Below are 24,819 nucleotides of genomic sequence, written 5' to 3' on the forward strand. Positions count from 1 at the left end.
CTTCAGTGGCACCAATCTTGGCTAGGCTACTGCTGCGGTGCTTTGCTGCTCAGCTTCTTGCTGACTGGCAGAGGAACCCTGGCTCCAAGCCCTTTGGGTCAAGGAATGCGAGGGCAAGCTGCTGCCAGGCTCCTCCTGGATTTTCATAGGTCCTGGATTCAGGCTGCCGCAGGGCTGTGGTGTGGATAGAGGCACCTCCTCTTGGGTGCTGATCACGCCAGTGCTGCCGCTTGCTGAAGGACACCTCAAGGCTTTTCACACTGGCAGCACTGCTTCCTGCAGGAGGCCGCAAGGCTCGGCACATGATCAGCGCAATGAGCCTCACGGCCTCCTGCAAGTGGTGGAACCGGCACGAATGGTGTGATAATCCTCGCAACATGATAGGTGAGCACGTAGCAGGTGCGCACACAGACTCAGCTGTTTTTGGCAGCACTTCTGTGCCTGGCCGGCTACCTCAGATTAGCTGCAGTGCACTGTGGAGAGCATGGCAGATGCAGGGCAAGCGCAAGGTAGATGAGCACATGGACTTTGCTTTTTCAACTGCCATTTTAACAATCAGTTTGCCAAACTGAAGATACATTAGGTATCGGTTCTACCGAACCGGTGCAAACCAGCTGAATCCCACCAATGAATGCACACACCCAACAGAAAGGCAGAAACTATATAAAAACAACAGAAGTCATAAAAGTTGTAATCAAGACAATTGCTTTTTAGATGATTCAAGAAATATCTATTAATAATATCAAAACATTTCTCTTAAAAACATTCTCCTAAAAACTGATTTGAAAACTCAAATTATCTTTTAATAATAATTTTAATTATAAATAAATATATTCTCCTGGAATTACTAAAGTACCATGACTAAATATAATGAGAAGAACTCATGTTGTTGTGGAAAACTTTTCTTTGGTATGCAGCTAATATAAATAAAATTAGTAGAGTGAAGCTGGCTGTATTCCATTGGCATTACATCACTCTTCCTTAATAGGAAATTTCTCTCCAGCTTAACAATTTGCTTCAGCGTGGCCATGTAACTTCTCAGAGAGGATCTGTAAGAGATGATAAGGCTGAGCCAGAGGGAGGAGTCAACCCCCCTCTGAAACTAGAAGAGGGAAATGTGAATGGTGTCAACTCTACAAATGAGCATGGCAGCCATTTTCCTTCTCATTCTAGGGTTGCCACATAGAACGGAGCGAGGAAGGTTGCCCAGGTGCTTTGTTAGTCAAAATAATGGTTTGTCCTGTGGGAACCAATGTCATTGGCTGCTCCCGAGACTAGGGATTGGGCATTGCATAAAATGCCTGCCAAATAATCATACTGGGGAACGTAGTTGCTTGCATAGTTTTATAGTTTGTACTGGGAAATTGTTACTTGGGTATCCAGACTTGGTTTCACTCTTGATCGTGTCAATACTTTGTAACTAATAAACATATTCTTTGAGGAATTTGCAAGCCTTGAAGTTCTGCTTTATTTGTCGCTGTCTGTCAGAACCATGACAAATAGATTCTGTAGGGGAGAGGGTCCACAGTAGTCTGCCACTCTACTGCTATCCCTCCCAGATAAAAATCTGCCAGAATATGAGTCTTCAAAGTTCCTAGCAGCAGCTGAAAAGCTCATTATTATCCAAAAGGATAGAGACACCAGCATTAAAGAAGTTGCAGACCCATAGGCAGTCTGCTGCAACTTGTCCTCCTACCTGTCCTCCAGACTATTCCTCTGGCTCGTTTCTGACCACACCTCCCGCTTCCAGGCTCCAAACACAGCTAGTGTAGGTTTGTTGACATAAGAAACACCACAACCATGGATAAACACAACCAGCATGGCCAACAGTAGTAGCAGCAACAGCCCCTCAAAAGATGGAAAATAATCTCCTCCAAAAAGAGGAAAATAACTGAGATGGTTCAAGTCCAGCATCAGTCCAGATAAGTACCATCAAAATAATAATAATTCAACCATCCAACTGCAGGAACAAATCATCCAAGGCTCCTGTTCTCTTCACCATCTTACTGCAAGCTTTTAAAAATGTCTTTGTATGTTGTGTTACTATATTGTGTAGAAAAGTGAGGAGAGATCAACAGGAAAAGATTCAGAATAAATCTCTTCCCTCTTCCATCATGTATTCTCACTGCTTTGCTGAGAATGAAATTGGATCTTCTCTCCTGTCAAGGCAATTTGTTTCTTTCAAATGTGAATACCTGATTTGTGCTTAGCTAAATAATGCTTAAAAGAACTTAAAGATGCTGGTCGGATCTGGGATTGCTTATAATGTTCTGAATGACATTCCCTTTCATTGGAGCAAGCATAAATTGTAAGCTGCAAAATTAATTTAAAGTGCTATTTGTGATTTCTTTCAAGATTGGATATAATTTTCAACTGCTTAAGTTGTATAAAAATATTCGCATATTTAAAGACTCTGACAGAATCTTTTACTAAGCTGCTTTAATCAAAGCTTTCAGTATATTTGGATAGAAGGTACTGAGGGATGCTAAATCTGATATATCTCTGTGGAGAGTCTCAGGTTGAAGACTAAATCCTTATCTTTTCTTTATCTGATGACTCAGAGCTTCTTGGATTTCTGTAGTAAAATAGTCTGTTTGTTGTCAGGTATAGATTATAAAATAATCCAGCAAGTGGCAACTTTTTATCTCCAAGGTTTTTTTCCAATTTCAGCAAAAGTGATCAGTGCTGAAACTACAATAGTTACAAGACTGAACTGTAAGTGGGATGAATTTATTTAAAGATTATATTTATAGTTGCTATATGCATTTATGTGTGAAAGTCTTGGTGGTTTAGTTATTTGGCAATTTTATTTTAAATGTACAAGTTTTAAATATGAGATTTCTATATGCACATATAACTCAACTTTATCTTTGGTATTATGTAATAGCAATAGGATAATTAATATTTTTTTGCCTTTCAAAAATATACAAGAAATTGCAAACTTTAGTTACTCCTTGGTTTCAAAAGAATTTGTTTGCATGCCTTTATGTCTACTTTCCCGAAACAATCAATCATGTGAAAATTTAGGGTTACTTTCGGAACCCTGATACAAATTATAATAAAGCCATTTCTAAAAAGCATAGCTCAAGTCTGAAATTGGAAAAACTTGGAGATAAAAGGTAATGACTGTCTATGGAGATTTTCAATCATCCAGGTCATGATTGATCCAAAAGTGCTTTTTCCAAAAGACAACTGGACTTTCTTAATTTTTTCTTTGAAAACATTTTGCTTATCATCCAAGAGGTTTCTTCAGTTTTTCAGTTAGCATTCTGGGCCATTCATTTGTTATTATAATTAACTGCTGAGGAGCTAGTTGTTTCTGTGGTTGATTGGTTTCGAATGGTCCAGTTTCTTATGTGTTCATATGCTAGATCTAAATGCTTGTTAAGTGCCTCTTTTGTAGAATAGCAAACTTCAATAAATTCAAGTGTGGCGAGTGTTGGCATGGCCTATGACTTTTGTTCCATCCCAAACGAACTGGAGTTGTTCACTGTCAATGTGGCTTCAGGGATTTTAGGTCATTTTTCAATTTTTCAAATTCTTATTTGAAAGCAAAAATGTTTTTTAGAAAGCAAGTAAAACACAACCCAGTCAAAGTTGTATTCAGATCACATTAATGTTTTCCTATCATTATAATTGAAGGACCATATAGGAACTTAGGGACGCGGTGGCTCAGTGGGTTAGGACGCTGAGCTTGTCGATCAGAAGGTCGGCAGTTTGGCGGGTCAAATCCTGAGTGCCCGTGTAACAGAGTGCCTGTTACTTGTCCCAGCTTCTGCCAACCTAGCAGTTCGAAAGCACGTAAAAATGCAAATAGGGACCACTGTGGTAGGAAGGTAACAGCGTTCTGTGTGCCTTTGGTGTCTAGTCATGCCAGCCACATGACCACGGAGACCTCCTCGGACAAGCACTGGCTCTTCAGCTTTGAAATGGAGATTTAATTTAATTTAATTTAATTTTAATTTTATTGAATTTATATACCGCCCTTTCACGTAGGACTCAGGGCGGTTTACAGGGCATAAAAAACGTCAATACAAAAATTAAGAACAATTAAAAAGATTAAACTAAATCCCTGAAAAATATAAAACATATAAAACCCTAGTTAAAACCCCAATTAAAATTCAGCCTGGGCCGGAAAGCTCAAAGAGCCAGGTCTTCAGGTCTCGGCGAAATGATCAAAGGTCAGGGGCAGTCCTAAGCTCCACGGGCAGCTGGTTCCAAAGGGCAGGTGCACCCACTGAAAAGGCCCTCCCCCTGGGTGTTATCCGCCGGCATTCTTTTACCGGCGGCACCCTGAGAAGGCCCTCCCTGTGGGAGCGCACAGGACGAAGGGAACTTGATGCCGGCAGCAGGTGTTCCTTCAGATATCCTGGACCCAAGCCATTTAGGGCTTTATAGGTCATCACCAGCACCTTGAATCTCACCCGGAGGGCAACCGGAAGCCAATGCAGCTCACGGAATAAAGGTGTTACATGGCAGTAACGGGAAACCCCCATCACAACTCGCGCGGCTGCATTTTGCACCAGCTGAAGCCTCCGAGTGGCCCTCAAGGGCAGCCCCATGTAGAGAGCGTTGCAGTAGTCTAAACGGGAGGTCACGAGCGCATGAGTGACTGTACGTAGGGCATCTCGCTCCAGGTAGGGTCGCAACTGGCGCACCAGGCGAACCTGGGCAAAAGCTCCCCTGGTCACGGCTCCTATATGGTCTTCAAAACTGAGCCGTGAATCCAGGAGGACGCCCAGGTTGCGAGCCCTATCAACGGGGGGGGGTAACACCTCACCCCCCATCGTTAATGATGGAATAGTCTGGTTAACCCGAGATGCCGGTATGCACAGCCACTCAGTCTTGGCAGGATTGAGACGAAGCCTGTTTCTCCCCATCCAAACCCGGACCGCCTCCAGGCAGCGGAACATCACGGTGAGGGCATCACTGGGTTGGTTCGGGGTGGAGAAAAAAAGTTGGGTATCATCAGCGTACTGATGATACCCCACCCCAAAACCACGAATGATCTCGCCCAGCGGCTTCATATAGATGTTGAACAGGAGGGGAGAGAGAACTGACCCCTGAGGGACTCCACAAACGAGAGGCCTTGGGGCAGATCTCTGCCCTCCCGTCAACATCGACTGCGAGCGGCCCAGGAGATAGGAGAACCACCGTAAAACGGTGCCTCCCACTCCCAACCCCCTGAGACGCCGCAGTAGGATACCATGGTCGATGGTATCAAAAGCCGCTGAGAGATCTAATAGGACTAGGACAGAGGAATAACCCCTGTCCCGAGCCTGCCAGAGATCATTCACCAGTGTGACCAATGCCGTCTCCGTGCTGTGCCCGGGCCTGAAACCCGATTGGTACGGGTCCAGATAATCAGTTTCCTCCAGGAACAGGGGAAGCTGATGCGCCACCACACTCTCAACAACCTTCGCCAGAAAACAAAGGTTGGAGACCGGACGAGCCCAACCAGGTTTCGGTAGTGCATGCCAGATCTGCGCATTCCTCCTTGATCAAATCACGAACGAGGGGAGCCTTATTAACAATGGATCTGGCATTAAAATACACCAGCCTAAGCTCAGGGACCTGATCACCCTCATCCCCAGGCAAAAGGGTGCTAATCGGAGGGTCGGAGCGGACCACCGCTTGAAGATAGCGAGGGCGTGATCCCAGATATTGATGTGGCCCTCCGTGCAACCACCTGCTGCCATTCCCTATCGTTGTGGGGATTTGACACCCCACCCCAGCACACGCAGAGCCAGCAGCCTCTACCCCCAACCCCATTCCACCAGAGCCCATAACGGACCCAGACTGAATGCCGGTTATTAGTTCCCTCCCCTCCCCACTATTCCTCCCCCTCCCTAACCCCTTAAAATAACCGGCTAAAAAAAAATATCAGGGGCCTCTTAGTGCGTCTCCCCCAGAGGCCTCTAGGTAAACCCAACCACCTCTCGGGATCCCAAAAATTGGGCCCGTCATCAAGGGAGATGGTAGACAGAAAGGCTGGTTGTGACCAGGAGGGAGAAACCCCCCTAAGGGCGTACAAGTCTGACCTAGAATATTGTAATCAACCCATATAGAGCAAATATCTGTGTGAGCCATTGTTCACAATGGAAAGTCAGATGTTATAAGATGTTGTAAGATGTTAAAAATGTTAAGATGATAAAATGTTAAGACCGGAACACGTCTTCATCCACTAATCCACTAATCTGGCTCTGCTCTCACCTGAGCCGGTCCAGACGATGAGCTCACAGCTGACCTCTCACCACAGCTGTGAGATCCAGTCTGGAGTGGGTAAGCGTCATTGCCGGGTAGAACCTCCCCCACTGGCCTCTCACACCAGCAGAGAGGTTGATGAACAGTTCAGGGCCGCCCTCTCACCGCGGTCCAGTCCCGGGTTTGTTCCGGACCATCAAAAGGAAGTCACGAGAGCAGGGAAATCTCAGTCCATCCAAACCCTGCATCAATCTCCAGCCATCATCCGATGTAATCCAAATGCAAATGCAATCGCAATTGCAATCAGGGCCAATCTTCAAGCTGCCAACCCCATAAGCAGCAGTAGCAATTAAATAAGATGATACAAACATGCTGCCAGAGACTAACCCAGTTAATCCTAAGTATCTAGAATTCCGCGGCCGATTTTCGGGCTGCCAGGTCTCTGCCGTCTTCAAGGAAAGAAGCCTCCGCACAGCCAACGCGTCCGGCACCAGAGGATCCGTGGTCATTTTGCAGGCCAGAAAGCCGAAAATAACATTCCAAAACAGTCCACGCAGCTGGAAAACGGTGCCCGCCAGCTGAAATCGGGCGCCAGATGGTCCGCAGCCGGCTTGGGGGCCACCCAAGCCGCCGCTGCCTTGCAGGACTGCCTTGCCGCTGCCTTGCAGGGCTTCAAACAGAAATGGCGCCCGACAGCTGATCTCGGGCGCCGGGAAGATCAGCGGCAGAATGCAGGCCGCTCAATTGCTGATGCTGCTGCCCTCCGGGGGGAGAGGCTCCGGGGGAAAGGCTCCACGCCGCAAAAACGACGCTCACCCAATATTTCCAACCCCCGTCCGGATACAAGCCTTGGCTGGGTCTCAAGTGAGTTCCCAGCTTTCCATTGTGAGAGCTCGTCACGGAGCTCACAAAACGCCACCCGTGGTCGCCATCATTTTGGGGGGAAAAATGAGCACCGGCCCCTAGAATTGGAAACGACTAGCACGCATGTGCGGGGCAACCTTTACCTTTTTATAGGAACTTATTTTGATAATTCAGAGCATAGCAATAATACATGCAACTCCCTGAACCAAAAAGGTATTGGCTCATTGTATAAGAATATGCAACATATATGGTATAAGAGCAAGTGTTTTTTTAGAAAAACTGAAGCTTGAATTTCTTTAACAAACTGAGATCAAATACTATGCATAATTAAAGATTAATAGAGTTTACTTTTAAATAAATATACTCAGTATTGGGCAACCCCTAAATAAATTTTAAGGCCAAGAAGCTGGAACACCGATGAAATATGTCAGTGACTTTGAGAGGGTCTTACAATTCAGCATTGCATAAAACCTTAAATTAAAATCTCATGAATCTGATTTATTTCCAAGAAAATGCATTTAAGACTGCGATACCAATAACCCAAACAATAATCTTGAAAGTTTTCCAAGATGGTGTACCTTCCTGGAACAAATCTTTTCATATACTTCTGAAAAGAAGGAAAAATACTTATACTGTAGTTATTTCCTATAATTAATTAGCTTCCTCAATAAATAGTTTGCATTTCCTATTTGGAAGCCATGTCAGACTCATTCTCTGATCAGATGTTTCCTTAATAACCTGTCAGACTACAAGATTTTTAACACACCCTAATAAAAAAGGGCACAGATCTATATAAAACAAGTACACATTGCTGCTTTCTGGCATGCAAAACAGAATGTATGCGACACACCCACACATGAGCACACTCACACACACATACATGGATTCTCATTTCTCCAGTTTTACAGCATGGCTGAGTAGCTTTTCTACACATAACTACATTACTTTCAAAAGATTTTCCTGACTGATAAGCAATGAAACCAGTAAAGGAGATCATGCTCAGTGGACACGTTTGCTGATTTTAAACAATCCTTTTGATATTATTTTATTTTTATATTTTTATAAAAATAAACTTAATACACTTAATTAATACAGAATATACTTAAAATAGTAAACAATTATTTAACAATCCATTTTAAAGCCAACATCAAATAGAGGAACTCTAAAGCAATAACTACCTATCTTGTAGCTTGGAACTGTTGCTACTCAGCCTAGTAAATACTGTAGTATTCCAAGAATTTGATGTCTTTACCCATAACTCAATTGAGTGAATGAATACACATACACACAAAGAGTGCACACACTCAGATAGTTTCTTCATTCAACACATACAACAGAAAAGCAGAAGTTTTAAAGTGTATCCCTAGAATATAAAGAAATTGTATCTGATTAACATATTTACCACCAATGAATCCTGAGAATCCAGTTAGAATGTTCTGAAATTGTTAGCAGTCTTTAATGCATTCCCAACAGACATATAAAATTTCATGGAGGGAAGAAATCATACTCTTTGGACAAGAATCATATATTTATTTATATCCTGCTTTAATTATTTTTTGGTAAATATTTACCTTCATCTTTGGTAGCAAGCTAATGAGACCTGGAGACCTGCATTTGAGAGGCTGGGACACTCTTACTACAAGCATCTGGTATGCTTTCAGCCACATATGTGGTTGCACACATACATTGGTTAATTGTATCATAAAATACAAAAATATTCCTTTTTGATAGTTCTGAACCTCCCACCATTAGGCTTTAATTAAATCAATGTTTTTCAGACCTGGCAATTTATTTTTGTTCCCAGAATTCTAGGAGTTGAAGTCACAATCTTAAAAGTTGCCAAGTTTGAAAAACACTAAATTAAATGATCTTTGATTCAAGTGTTATGACTGAGAAAAGAATTTATTGTATCTTGCATAATTTATGTATCTACACATTTTTTGTTAACTAGGAAATCTCAAAACACAGTATTTTCTTAGCAGAAGAGTTGTTATACTGTTGCTTTTATAATTGCAATATAGTATTGGTATGTTTATAAGGGACGCGGTGGCTCAGTGGGTTAGGACGCTGAGCTTGTCGATCAGAAGGTCGGCAGTTTGGCGGGTCGAATCCCGAGTGCCGCGTAACAGAGTGAGCGCCTGTTATTCGTCCCAGCTTCTGCTCACCTAGCAGTTCGAAAGCACGTAAAAATGCAAGTAGAAAAATAGGGACCACTCCGGTGGGAAGGTAACAGCGTTCCGTGCGCCTTTGGCGTCTAGTCATGCTGGCCACATGACCACGGAGTTGTCCTCGGACAAGCGCTGGCTCTTCGGCTTTGAAACGGAGATGAGCACCGGCCCCTAGAGTCGGAAACGACTAGCACGCATGTGCGGGGGAACCTTTACCTTTACCTTTACCTTATTGGTAAGTTTATTTTTAACCCCTTCCTAAGAGTTCCTAAAATAGCTCCTTTGTATTTTATTCAGTTGTTTCCCCTGATCAACCTTGGAATCGATCACTATCTCCAAAAAAATGTGACTATCCTGGATGGATAATCCCTCTCATCTTTCACCTGACCTGTGCAAAATCCTTCCTATTAGTTACAGTTTTCTCAGTTAAGATTATACCTATCTAATCTGTCCTATTTGGGAAAATGCCAGCATTTCTAACAAAATATATAATACAACAAATAGCAAAATCCTATTTGTAAAAAGTGATAGTGCGTTATGTCATGTGATAAAATGAGGATAGATTTCAATATTTGTGAAAGCAACTTCATGTGATGATAGATCACATAATTAAATATACAAAGTCCAATCCTGGAAATGTTGGCAAATCTTAGGGGATTTACCAGGCCTATACCAAATATTTTAAAAATTAAATGTTTAACTATATAAGGCAGGAGTAGACAATATAATACTTGTAGACATTAATCTTCTCTCAGGTGATGATCAACCTCACTAATGTATCTGATATTTTAAAAATATTTTTAAAAGAAAAACTTACTAGGCACATAGCATCCATACCTCTAGTAACATAGTGAATCATGGCAATATGCTATTTGGTCCCACTCAAATCTCAACTTAGTTTACCTTCTAGTAAATAGATGTTTCTTGTTTCCCAACTGTCCCATACATCACAGGAGAAGTTACGGGATCAAGTGAGGAGAGATCTAAAGTAGCTAGGGAAATCTGGGCCAGAATGAATTTATATTTCAATTTTTCTTAATAATTTTGTCCCAAATTTGATTATATTTTTACTGCAGCCTTAATTTATATCTCCATAACTTGTGATTGGTGTTTAATGATAGACATTCCACTATATAACAAATGAGTTTTAAAAACTCTTCCAGTTATATATGTGGCTACTTTCTATAATTCACAGACATTCTATTCAGTTTCATGATACTACACTCACGTTAATATTTTCTATTAACATATTCATTATATTCTATTCATTCTATTCATCTCATAATATATCTATTCAACAAAATGCATTTACTAAACATTTTAATAGTGTATATAGACCACTATTTACATATTGCACTTCTGTTCAGAGAAGCCTGTGGCAGTACACAATGTAATAAAAATTTCAGATCACCACCCAACAATTAAACAACTCCAACAGAAAAAGCATACAGGTAGTTCTTGTTTAGCAACTGCAACTTCGACCAGCAAGTTGGTTGTTAAATAAAGCAATCACTAAGTGAAAATCTTGACTTTTTGAAGATCCCTCAAGACTTGGTTATGCCATCCGGTCTAGAGACTCTATATAGAATTGGCAAAATAAATTAATAATTCTCCAGTATTATTAGCATTCCTTTGCCCATTATTTTGTTTTAGTTGCATTTCATAATTTGTAATGTTTTAACTTATCATTATAATTGTTATTCCTGAACTATATTTTTAAACTTTGTTGTTCACTGCCCAGCATCACTTGTTTTGTGAGATGGGTGGGGCTATATAAATTTGAAAAATAAATGAGACCACAATTATGTTTTATAGTTCTATCTCAGTTTTGCTTTGCTTCTTGATACTTCTTTTAGCTGAGCTGAAGTTCTTTTTCTCATTTTGGATATCTTGATATGAGGCAAATAAGCAAGTAAAAATAAGAGCAGAGAGATCCTATGAAGATCATAATTGCAAGGACTAGACACTTTTTTTTTACCATTGTTGTAACGTTGGTCTCTAAATGAGGTAGTTGCTAAGTGCCGACTATCTGTATAGCACACAACAGATGTATTTATTTATTTCTCTCTCACACATCAATGTGAGAATGACTACTATATGAGTACTGGTTACCAATATCTCCTATACTTCTGAATAACTATCTGTATCATAGAGACAGCTCTGTTTTAGATCTGCTAAAACCATTGAAAAGTAAATGAATCACGGCTAAGTAGTACCAATTCCAATGAATCTAAATCTTGCATAACGTAGTCTAGATATAACTCAGTTTGATTATATCTTTATCTAATAAACTTCCCCATACTAAAATCACTGTCAATGGTCAATGTAAACCTTCCATATCTTTCACCTTAATTCAATCCTTGTGGGAAAAATCTGGGGTATAAAAATATATTTCATTTAAATCTTTTTTAACGCATTCTTTTAGCCATTTGTTGTTCTGAAGCAATAGCCTGTGACTCACACAATATCCTGGACCCAACCTTTTAGTCAAATTTTTTGAGGTCAACAGATCTGCCAAAAGATAAACATTTCCTCATGAATTGCCCATTTCAGACATTATCATTATCATCACAGTTATCTCAGGCTGCTTTCATCTTCTCAGAGACCATCAGAGAAGACCAAATACAAATGAGACATGTACCATAATCCCCCTCCACATCCATAAAACATGCAGTCATGTGTAGATAAACACACTCCAAGACATTCTGAATCACTCCTGCAATATTTGTAATGGAGAAAAAAACACTGCAGTGTTTTAAGTTTGCAATTTCTTTTGTAACACAAAGCATGAAGTATTCAGGAAAGTGGTTTCTTTCTTCATCCAGATGCCTTCCAAAATACAAAACCCGCCCATTCCTATTTTTACACCAAGGCTCTTTGTGTTTTTTCACAATGTGGATTTAAATGTTTCAAAAAGGAGACATTGGCATATCTGTGAAAGCCTATTTTTCATTTTTCTGTAAACTTTTGTAATTGCATCATCTTCAGAAGCAAAGTGGGAGGAAAAAAGGACAATGAGGCAAAGACCAGCACTACTTTTCCCAGCATTCTTTCTAATGAAGTGCTAGCTGTGAGAAATTATTCTCATACATTATATCCAATTCTAGCATTTTTTAAAAAATATTTACTTACAACTAGCGAGAAGGGAAGCCAGAAAAACTGACTATAAATACTCTGAAATTCACAAAACGTATAGGAAGGCCACTTACACAAATTTCTCCCAACACTCAGCTGAACAAAAAGAAACCAACAGTATCAGCGTGTACAAACAATATTTTCCCCAAAGCATTGTTCAAGCCCTGGCATCTTAAATAACCCTGTTAAAATATCCAACATTTTTCTGCATTATTTGTTAAGCTATTTAATTGTTTGGAAGTTTTTCTTTCTCTTTCCCTCTCAGAAAAACCTATATTTTCCCTAATCTTTCTTCTCCCAATCTCACAGTATTTGAAGCATTTAAATCCGCATTAAGTGAAAAAACACAAAGAGCCAACATAGGAAAAATAGCCTGCATGCTATTTCTTATACGTAGAATATGATGAACAGTTTTAAAATTGCAAAATCCTAGATTATATGTGAAAAAATCACACATGTAACTCAGACCAAAACAGCTATTGTCACACTAGCATTCTGAATGAATTTAAAAGAAAGTAAGAGGCCAGAGAGTGCAAATAAGATGAGGTTGGAAAGCAGAGCTCCAATTACCGAAATATTAAGAATCAGTAACTAGCAGTGTTACTAGCTACATGTGTGACCACATCACACAATTTCTGCTTCTATGAATATATAATTGCTTTCATTTGCCATCCTCCACTCACATTTAAGCTTATCTAAAGTACACAAAAAGCATACTATGAATATGGAAAACTGGGCACATAACCCTGCCCTTACCTTTTTTGAATCTCTTTCACACCAGCTAACAACTTTTCCACATGCAGAAGTTAGCAGCAATTTGGAAAGTGAAGTTGAGATGTGCAGGTACTCAATAATATATACAGATTAGTCAGAGCACAGAGTTCTACTTCGTGACTCAGTGGTTCTTCACTAAAGCTTTCTAGCTCTAATGATTTCACAATAAAAGTCCCTTAAAGTTCCTGGGAATTCAAGCAGTCAGTTTGCTAAAAGCAAAATATTTTAAGTGGGGATGGAGGCATATGCTGTCTTGTTTTATTTCTTCTGGTCTTCTTTTCTTAAAAAGTACATCCTATTTTTTTCACTGTCTCCCAAGAGCAAACAAGATTTTTAATATATATTTAAATATGTATACTGTATATTTTCATAAAGTGCTCAAGATTGTACATTAGCAGCTTGCTTCAGAATATTCTGTAGCATTTTGTTTACATTTCAATAAGTTATTATGGAGTGAGCTCTGATAAATGAATCTTGAGAAATAAATAATTTAAACTCTCTATATTTAGTGTTTGTTTTAAAATGGCAACAGATTTAAGGAATTGCCATGAATGCCTTAAGATAAATCTTCACAGCACATAGCATAAATAATTAAGAGATCAAGATATAATAGGAAATATTTATGAATTTACTTTCCTGAGGGACAAAGATTTCAGAAATACATTGCACTCTTTATTATAAGGAGGTTAAAAAATAGTTAAAAAAACAAAATGCAACTTACCTGAATTAACTCAGAAGTCACATTAAATTCTATGGGGTATAGTCTTGGGAAAAGCAAAATAAACTAAGTAGATCAGAATACAACATAATTCAAAATCACTCTCAGTAGTATTACTTTATTAGGACAAGTTAGAAAGTTATTAAATATAAAAACTGTATTTACTTCATCAAACAAATTAGTTCATCAGGGGAAGACTACCAATTTTAAAGTCACAAAACCTTTATGAGTAGAATTTAAACAAAATGTGATAGATGACATAGATATTCAGTTTTAGGTTTCCCTGGAATAGAGTAATAACTGATCCATATTTTGAAAAATGTAAAATCTGACTATACTGGAATCTATCTCCAGCATCACAACAACTTTAAGCACCCAAACAGCTTTCCAGGATGATACAAAAGTTGTTAAATCATCTTCCCTGGTATAAACTCATAAAAGTTTAAAGCAGACTTCTTTATTCGCAAAATATATTGAATTTCAGTTCTTGTAATTTTCCAAATGCTCCCTTACTTAGCCCAAAACACATCACAGAAAAACGTGATATACAGGATTGAAATGAAGGAATGGAGATTTCAGATATCAAGGTTGAAGTCTTCTATCAAATATAATATGGGAGTATTCCTCATAAAAATGAATATCTTTCAAAGCTTTCAAATGACAATATTAGAATCTCTTAACCTAATCTGTTAATTGTAGTTAAGTGTGAATGAATATTCTAAGCATTATGGAGATTTTGTAAGACAGGGTATGATCTTGCTAGTGGCCCCACAAACCAGGTGGGGGAGCTAGACAGGTCAGATTAAATCCAAAGAAATTTGATAAATCTGGATATTAGTGTACCTACCATCCTCCCTAATATTCACTTCAATCAGTCTGAACTACAAGTGCTATTTCAGTCCCAGTGGTGGAAGAATAAGAAGAATGTGGTGGTTGTAATTGTTAGCTTTATATTTTATGTACTATATACAATATTCTCAAATACAACCTAGAGTACACCTAGAGGAATAGGAAGGGCTGCTGCTACATGCCTGTGCTGTAATTTTGAGCCTAACTTATTCTATCCCTGACCTAATTGTTTCTTTGTACTGACGTGGTGGCTCAGTGGGTTAGGACGCTGAGCTTGTCGATCAGAAGGTTGGCAGTTTGGCGGGTCGAATCCCGAGTGCCACGTAACAGAGTGAGCGCATGTTACTCGTCCCAGCTTCTTCCAACCTAGCAGTTCGAAAGCACATAAAAATGCAAGTAGAAAAATAGGGACCACTACGGTGGGAAGGTAACAGCATTCTGTGCGCCTTTGGCGTCTAGTCATGCCGGCCACATGACCACGGAGATGTCCGCGGACAAGCGCTGGCTCTTTGGCTTTGAAACGGAGATGAGCACCGGCCCCTAGAGTTGGAAACGACTAGCACGCATGTGTGGGGGAACCTTTACCTTTACCTTTACTATTTCCAGTCCTCAACTTCCTGCTGGCTTCCCCATTGACTTAGATTGTAGGAAGCTGCCACAGAATGTTGAAAATAATCATCATGTGATTGTGGCTCATGTGATATTGTAATCGGGATCTGGGCACCAAGCATTGAGATTACAATTATGTGACTAGGGATGCTACAATGGCTGCACTTTGCATAGCTGGGCATAAGTCTCCTTCATTCACCATCTTAATTTTCAGTGGTCACTGAATTAATGGTCATAATTCTACCTGTTATCTAACCATTTGACTCAAATTAGATTAAAAGAGATATAATGTCATCTAAAATTGACTTCTTCATGATTAACTCATAATCGTACAAATGAAACAGTTCAAGTTCTTCATAAATACAGAATTCAAAGCATTGCAAATGCTTAAGAGAGGAACAACACCCTATAGTTTAAAGATAGTAACAAAATGTAGTTTCCTTAAATGTTGTAGATGAATTCCAGTATTTGAGGGGCTGCCACAAAGATGAGGGGCCAACTTATTTTCCGAAGCACCAGAAGGCAAGACAAGAAACAATGGATGGAAACTAATCAAGGAGAGAAGCAACCTGGAATTAAGGAGAAACTTTCTAACAATGAGAACAATTAATCAGTGGAACGGCTTGCCTTCAATTGTGGGTGCTTCATCACTAGAGGTTTTTAAGAAAAGACTGGACAGCCACTTGTCTGAAATGGTGTAGGGTCTCTTGCTTGAGCAGGGGGTTGGAATGGAAGACCTTCGAGGTCCCTTCCAGCTCTAGTCTGGATGCCATGGTCTTTGGAGCTACTTTGTGAATCTTACAATATGAAGAACAAAAATCCAAAAAATTAAAAATAAGCCACAGATCACTATTAAAAATATGCAATTCAAAAGAAGTTTTAATAAAATACAATTTTAAATATGCACAAAATCTGCTACTTCCAATATAAAACAAGCACAACTATGTTTTTCAGAGTGTTGTGGTTGCAAAAGGGATGTAGAGCGCATGATTTTCATTCAGCAATTCTCAGGCTAATATCTGGGAAAGATTCCTGTTGCTAGTGAATCCTGAAAATGGTGAAATAAGCCAATAGCTTTACTCAATATAAACTGCCTTCTGAATTCTAGCAGCTTTTAAGAGCTTTTCAGGGAAGGATAAAACCATCTCCAGACTGTAGGAAATACTGTAGCGATACTTTTAGCCAAACCATAATTAATTTGCTTAAAGTTAGATTGCACAACTTAATTTCCAAAAATTGATAGCATAGGGTGGGTCCATATTCTGCAAAAGCCTTAACAAGGAATATTCTAGTGATAACACTATATTATGTCATCACCCTATGGCATCATTCTATGAATAGCATGTAATAACCACAAAATTGATCTTTCACACAAGCTACACACACATGTATTAATACATGGTTTATATATAACCATGGTTTGAAATAATAAAATTACCTAAGTTTGAACAACTCACTGAATCATAAACATTTATTTCATCATAATGTACATAGCCATATAATAAAAGTGACATAGCCAATGACACTCAAGAGCAAAAAACAATTTTATTTTACTTCTACTTGTCTTCAGACCTGCCACATAGAGTCTTGTGAACTCTTAAGCCAATGAAAATTTCACAACCTGACTTAAGAAGAGCCAGTTTGATGTAGTGTTGGAAATGCTGGCTAAAAAATCAGGACTGTGAGTTCTAGTTTTGCTTTAGGCATAAAAGCCAGCAGGGTAACTTTGGGCCACTCACTATCTCTCAGCTTAACCTAACTCACAGGGTGGTTGTTGTAGGGCAAGTAGGAGGAGGGAGTGTTATGTATGTTCACCACTTAAGTTACTTATAAAATAATAAAACTGGGATAAAAATCTGATGTAATAATAAAGCAATTTAATTTTCTAACTCCTGTATGAAAATTTAAACAAGCAATGCAGGTATCCTCAACTAGTAGTTTAGCAACTGTTATGATGGACCTCTCTGGCAGGTACTTACAATCCAGATTTGAAATTCTGATGTCCCCTACCACATGATGTGATTGCACTTCTGGTGTTTGACAACCTGGCTGCATTTTATGGCCATTTGCAGCATTCTGTGATCATGTGACTGCATTTAATGAAGGTTTCTGAAAACTAGCATTTACTTCTGGTTTTTGGCAAAACCATGTGTAATGTATTGGGCCTAGTTTTTCTTAAACTGTACCACGTGGGTTTTGAATGCTGTGAGATTGCTTAAGCAAGGAGTTGGGTAATGGTCGCTGGCTCCTCAGACAGACCGTTTCCAGGACCACCTTTGGTTGGCTCTAGGGCGGCAATAGGTTCCTATTGGCCACCGCCTAGTGGCCAGAGTATAAATAGCTGTGTAGCAGCCTTGGTTCTCAGTTCAGTTCCTGCATTCAATAAAGCATGTTCCTGACTGAACTCTCTCGCCTCGTCTCCTGCTTCCAGCAAAGAACCCAGTACACAACACTGGCGACGAAGGTGGGATCCTGCTCCTTCAGAAGAGCTGAAAGTCACTAGGGGGTAATGCCAGCCAAGCACCTGGCAAGGAAAGCATTCCCCCCCCTTAGTCGGCCTAGCACAGCCACGCTAGCAACCACCAGCCCTGCAGACCAGTCCCTGGGCCTACAAAGGAGCAGGACAAGGAAGAAGATGAGCCCCAGCTGCAAAGACTTCCCGAGATGGCGAAGGTCAGAAAGCTTGAAGAATTTGATGTCACTCACCCGGAGAGATGGTCGTCGTACATCTTGAGGGTCGAAAACTACCTCCGTGCCAACCAAGTCGCCAAAGACAGCCTGAAGACTGCAATGCTCCTGTGCGTCTGCGGGCCTGCAACATTCAACATCGCGGAGAATTTGGTCGTACCAGCACAGTTGGAGTCCGTAACGTTCGCGGACTTGAAGAAATGGCTTGGCGACCATTTCCAGCCCAAGCTTTCAGTAATAGCTTGGAGGCACGCATTCGAACAGAGAGTTCAGCCGCCGGGTGAAACAGCCACTGAATTCATCATGGCTTTGAGACAAGCTTCATGCCTGTGCCAGTTCACCGATCTAGAAGAGAGGCTTCAAGAGTGACTCGTCTGTGGCCTTCAGAGCAGAGAGCTGCAGCAGAAACTCTTCGCCAAAGAGACTCTCTTGCTCCAAGAAGCATTGAAGGAGATCATGGCGGATGAAGCCGCCGCCAGGGCCATGAAAGCCATGTGGCCCGCCAAAAGCATGCAGCATGAGGAGGCCATCTACCACGAGGATGCCGAACTCACAGAAGACACCAAAAGCAACCACAACATGGACAAACTTCAACAGTACAACGACCAACAATGGCTCAATGACCAACAACAAGGGACTACTTACAAGGCAAGTCCCTTCTCTTGATGTCCAGGTTGTGGTGGCCGCCACCAACGCATGGACTGCAGGTTCCAGACAGTCACGTGTTGGGCCTGCGGGAAGACCGGCCACATCGCTTCAGTCTGCAGAGGTCGCCAGAAGGACCGCCAATCGGACATTCCAATGAGGAGAGGTACTGGGGCCCCAGGGCAGTTTAGCATAGGGTTTTGCTACATCCACTGAAGCGTTTGCTGCATGGGAGCTCGCCGCCCCCTTAAGCCCAAATTCTGACTTCAGGTCGAGCTGCAAGGCATCCCTTGCAGGATGGAACTGGACACTGGGTCAGCCGTGTCCATCATTTCACTTGAAACATTCCAGTTCATCTGCAACCACAGCAAGAGGTGGGCCAAGCTTAGGCCATCCGACATCTTCCTGACCCACTTCCAGAACTCTTGAGTCGCCGTCAAGGGTTAGGCCACACTGGCCGTTAAATTCAAGGGGTTTTCAGGGCCCCTGGACATTATTGTAGTGGAGGGTCAGCGAATGAGCCTGATAGGACTTCATTGGTTCAATGCTTTGGGCATCCAGGTCACCGGAATCAACCGGACACAAATGGCGAACTTAGCATCAGTATGCAAGGAGTTCACGGATGTTTTTGACACTAGCCTTGGAACATACAAGGGCCCTCCGATAGCCTTTAAACTTGATCCTGCCATAATGCCTATTAGGATCAAACCCCGCAGAGTGCCATTTGCACTTAAACACAAGATAAATGCTGAGCTGGATAAGCTAGTTGAACAAGGGGTACTACAGCCCATAGATGGGGGTGAATGGGAAACCCCAATTGTCACGCCACTTAAGGCCAATGGGGAAGTCAGGATTTGTGCTGATTACAACTGCACCATTAATCAGGCACTTAAGCAGCACGCGTACCCGGTGCCAGTCGTTAGCCACATCCTGGCATCACTGCAAGAGGGTACGGTTTTTGTGAAGTTAGATTTGGCACAGGCTTATCAACAGCTACCTGTGGACGAGGTCACAGTCGCTGCACAGACCATTGTAACACACAGGTTTTTTTTAAAGTAAAGTGCCTCCAATTCGGGGTTAGTACAGTCCCTGGCATTTTTCAAGGTATTATGGAGCGTACGCTGAAGTGCATTCTGGGGGTCTGTCCCTACTTTGACAATGTACTCATTGCTGGTGTGTCCACTGAGGTGCTTGCAAGGAGGCTCAAGGCCGTCCTTCAATGGTTCCACAAAGCGGGCCTCAAACTTAAAAAGAATAAGTGTAGCATAGGGGTCTCCTCAAGTGAGTTCCTGGGTTTCCGTATTGATGCCGACAGCATCCACCCTGCCGAGTCCAAGCTGAAGGCCATTCAGCTGGCACCTAGCCCGTTGTTGAAGAGAGAGCTTCAGGCATTCCTGGGCCTCCTCAATTTTTACCATACATTCCTTCCTAACAAGGCCGCATTGGCAGAGCCGTTACACCAGCTCTTAGACAAAAACACCCCATGGAAGTGGTCCAGGGTCCACAAAAGCAGTTTTAAGGCAGTAAAGTCACTACTGTCTTCCAATTCAGTGCTCACTCACTTTAAAGAGTCTTTGCCTGTAAGGGGTAGGGGCTGTTTTAAGTCATTTGGAAAGTGATGGGACTCAAGTCCTAATTGCCTATTATTCAAGGACATTGTCCTCTGCTGAGCACAATTATGCACAAATTAACAAAGAGGCCTTGGCCATTGTGGCTAGGGTGAAGAAATTCCAAGATTACTTGTATGGCAGGGAATTCATGGTCTTCACAGACCGTAAGCCACTGTTGGGGTTATTTACTACAGATAGGCAGACACCCCAAATTCTGTCCCTTAGGATGTTAAGATGGTCCATCTTCTTGTCAGCCTACAGCTTCAGGCTGGTTCACAAACCCAGCAAAGACATGGGCCATGCAGATGGCCTCAGCCGGTTGCCATTGCCACAGATTGAGCCAGATCTGGCTCCAGCAGGTCGCATTTTGTCCATTCAGGATTTGCCTGAGTTTCCCTTCCATGCAGGGGATGTGGTTGCAGAAACTGCTGCAGACAAGGTTTTAAGCAGGGTGCTATCCTGGATTTACACCGAGTTCCAGAGCTACTTTATACGTAGACACAAGCTTTCAGCTCACAAGGGTTGTATTTTATGGGGGAGCAGGGTCATTGTCCCCAGTTCATTAAGAGACAGGGTACTTCAATCTTTGCATGAGGGTGGCCTGGGTTAGATAAGGCAATAGAGGCTCACGTACACAGGTGTTACACATGTCAACAGTCCAGGCCAGAAATGCCACATACTCCTGTTCACAGATGGGAGGAGACACACACTCCTTAGTTGGGGTAAAAACCAGACTAAGATGGCAGCCATGGTTGGGAGCTGAGTTTGTGAGCTCCGCAATGGGCTTTTGTTTGAGCAGCTGAGCAGCTGAACAGCTGAGGAACTTTCTGTTCCTGGATGGAGTGTGGGTAGTGTGGTTGCCGGGCACCGTTTCGTGGTGTGAAGGCTCTCTTCGAACTGGTTGTAGCGCTGGCGAAGCTGGGCTGGTGATTGAGGATGTGTTTACTACCTCGCCGCGATTTCCAGCTGGCGGCGTTTCGGCTTGTGCGTTGCTGCAGCGAGGAAACTTCTCCTTCTTCATTCCTCCTCCCCCCGACTGAGATGGTGATTTTTGAGGTCTGTATCATCTATGGGCTGCTGTTTCGCGCCTGAAGACCTCCTGTTACTTCGCCGCGACTTCCATCTGGCGGCGTTTCAGCTTGCTTGTTGCCGCAGCGAGGAAACCTCCCCTTCTCCCTTCCTCCTCCCCCCTGACTGAGATGGTGATTTTGAGGTCTGTGTCAACTATGGGGTGCTGATTTGCACCTGAAGACCTCCCCCCCCTCTTGGAGTTTTAAGACTGGGGAATGATATGGCGATTCGAACTAATTGCCGCCTATTAACAGCTGATTAGTGCTGGTTGTGGAGATGTAGGGAGCTCTTTGAGCAGTGATCATGATTTGCCTGCTGTTTTACTACGCGTCTCAGCTGGTGTCTCAGCTGGCGGAGTTTCAGCTAGCACAGTATACGCCACAACGAAGAGATTTCTCCTTCCTTCCCCCGACTGAGATGGTTATGGTTCCAGGCCCTGGATCATCTGTTGGACTGCTGTTTTGTGCCGTGGAGACCTTCCCCTCTTTCGGAGTTGCAAGATACTGTGGGATACAGTGGCTAGGAACCAACTCTGATGCTTCGGAGCAGCCGACCGGCACCCCCTCTCTCTCTTGCTTATGGAGCATCAGCTGCAACTTTAAGAGTTATTGGCCAAGAATTGGCCCTGACAGATCTGGGACTTGTCTGCAGTGAGAGGACAGAACAATTAACTATCAATCCACCCTCTGATATGAGAGATCAGCTGAGGTGGATTTATCCCGGTTGTCTTTAGCCAAGTTTTGCCCAGATGTATCGCCATTTGTTGTGAGAGAACTGTCATGGCTTTATATCTGTTGCCAGCTCGGGTGAGAGTAGAGCTGGCTTGGCTGGCTTGGCTTGGCTTGGCTTGGACGGGCTTGGCTTAATGGTTTTTTATGTTTTGCCGCCCTGACTTGACAAGGTCAACAATATTCTTTAACATCTCTATTCTAACTTTATTCTAACTACCTAGCTGCCTACAAATAGCCCAATGTGGACCGCTGGATTTATTTAATTATTATTAAGCGCCTTAGTTACCCTAGTACCATTCTGTTCGCCCTCATAGGTGCCCCCCCATCCTGGGTGCGACCTGCCTCATTTTCCACTCTGCCTCTTGATGAAGGGCCCGATTGTTGGGACCTTGAGAGATGGCTGGGCAGGAACAGGGGCCTCAGGTTTAAATTTAATAAGAGGCCCCTGGTTACTTTTTTAGCAAATTTTTTTGTGGGGTTAGGGAGGGGGGAGGGTTGTGGTTGGTTGGAAATGGGGGGTAATCCACCAACCATTGTTCAGGCCAGGCCTGGGACAGATCGCGTAGGGGGGGAGCCGGGTTTAGTTGCCTCCGGAGCTCCGGAGCGGGTCGTGGGATTACCTATTCCCACGACGTTAGGGAATGGCAGCAGGTGTATGAACAGAGGGCCGTATCGATATCCGGGAGGGCATCCTCGCTATCTACAAGCAGTGAGGCGCTCTGACCCTCTGTCTTCACCCCAAGGCCCCGGGAGCGAGGATGTGCAGCCACCTGAGCTCCGGCTGGTGTACCTGAATGCCAGGTCCATCATTAATAAGGCTCCTCTCGTCCGGGATCTGGTCGAGGGTGAGCATGCAGACCTGGCTTGCATCACGGAGACCTGGTTGGGCCCAGAGGGTGGTATCCCTCTGGTTGATCTTTGCCCACCAGGCTTCCGGGTGCTACACCGGCCTCGGACTCAGGGTAGGGGTGGGGGAGTGGCTGTGGTTATGAGGGAGACCTTATGTCCGCAGGAGGCCACCATTCTTCAGATAGTCGGGTGTGAATCTCTCTTACTGAGGTGTGGTCCTAGGGCGCAGTTGGGCTTGCTGCTGGTGTACCTTTCGCCTAGTTGTGCAGCAGCAGCCCTGCTTGAGCTTCTCGATATCCTCTCGGGGCTGGTGATTGAGTTCCCCAAACTCATGGTTTTGGGTGACTTCAATCTACCATCCCTGGGAGGATCATCCGAGTTAGCTCGGGAGTTCATGGCTTCCATGACGGCCATGGACCTGACGCAAGTAATTTATGGACCGACTCATGTGGGAGGTCACACCCTGGATTTGGTTTTTCTATCTGGACGGTGGTTAGATGATCTTGGTGGGGGCTCCCCAATTGTTATGCCCCTGTCATGGACCGATCATCATCTCCTGCGGCTGGTCTTCCGTTTTGCCACTCCCCACCATGGGTGTGTTGAGCCAACTAGATGGTTCCGCCCCAGGCGCTTAATGGACCCTGAGAGGTTCCAGGCAGCGCTGGGGCCCCCACCTGCCTCCTCTGCTCACAGCTCGGCAGATGCCTTAGTGGAAGCCTGGGAAAGGACGGCCACGGAGGCACTTGACCGAGTTGTACCCTTGCGGCCCCTGATCCGGCGCAGATCCCAGTGGGCTCCATGGTTCTCCGCGGAGCTCCGGGAGATGAAGCGTCGGAGACGGGGCCTGGAGAGCGGTTGTTGGTCCAGCCGATCTGAATCCGACCGATTGCGACTAAGAACCCATATTAGGTCTTATGTCGCAGCGATAAGGGTGGCGAGGTCTAATTACTTCGCTACCCTTATCGCGTCCGCAGATAATCGCCCAGCCACCCTGTTTAGGGTGACCCGCTCCCTCCTTAATCAGGAGGTGAGTGAGGAACCCTTGCAGGGGCGTGCCGAGGAGTTTAGTCAACATCTGTTGGACAAAATCGCTCAGATTCGGACCGGTTTGGACTCCGACTGGGCAGAGTCTGACGATCAGGACACGGGCGGTCTTGTCAATGTTATCTGGGAGGAGTTCGATCCTGTGACTCTGGAGGAAGTGGACAGGATTATGGGGAGGCTGAGCTCCACCACATGTTTATTGGACCCGTGCCCTTCCTGGCTGGCTTATGCAGCCCGGGAGGGGACACGAGGCTGGTTCCAGGCAGTTATATCTGCCTCTTTGAGTGAGGGTAGTTTCCCTGCCGCCTTGAAGGAGGCGGTGGTGAGACCTCTCCTCAAGAAGCCTGCCTTGGACCCAGCTGTGTTAAATAACTTTCATCTGGTCTCCAACCTTCGCTTTCTTGCGAAGGTTGTTGAGAGTGTGGTGGCGCATCAGCTCCCTCTGGTTCTGGATGAAGCGGATTATCTAGACCCGTACCAATTGGGCTTCAGGCCCGGGTACAGCATGGAGACGGCATTGGTCGCTCTGGTGAATGATCTCTGGAGGGCTCTGGACAGGGGATATTCCTCTGTCCTAGTCCTATTAGACCTCTCAGCAGCTTTCGATACCATCGACCATGGTATCTTGCTGCGGCGTCTCAGGGGATTGGGAGTGGAAGGCATGGTTCTTCAGTGGTTCTCCTCCTATCTCCTGGGACGTTCACAGTTGGTGTTGGCAGGGGGGCAGAGGTCGACCTCGAGGCCTCTCGCTTGTGGAGTCCCTCAGGGGTCGGTCCTCTCGCCTCTCCTGTTCAACATCTACATGAAACCGCTGGGTGAGATCATTCGTGGCTTTGGAGTTGGGTATCATCAATATGCTG

The 24,819-nt window shown here is 43.4% G+C and overlaps 1 protein-coding gene across 2 annotated transcripts in view; it reads right to left on the minus strand.

Moving 5' to 3' along the window:
* The window catches only part of PALLD (palladin, cytoskeletal associated protein), a 445,830-nt gene that overhangs the window by 143,854 nt on the left and 277,157 nt on the right, over window positions 1-24,819 (minus strand). The window contains exon 1 of one of the 2 annotated variants that reach the window (XM_081332627.1): window positions 13,128-13,263. The exons of the other annotated variant lie outside the window; for it this stretch is intronic. The gene's annotated coding sequence lies outside the window, so the exon portion shown is untranslated. Of the gene's footprint in view, window positions 1-13,127; window positions 13,264-24,819 lie in introns of those variants that run through there. 2 annotated transcript variants of the gene reach the window in all.

This window comes from Vipera berus, assembly GCF_964194415.1.
Source record: "Vipera berus genome assembly, chromosome: 7".
NCBI classification, from domain to species: domain Eukaryota; kingdom Metazoa; phylum Chordata; class Lepidosauria; order Squamata; family Viperidae; genus Vipera; species Vipera berus.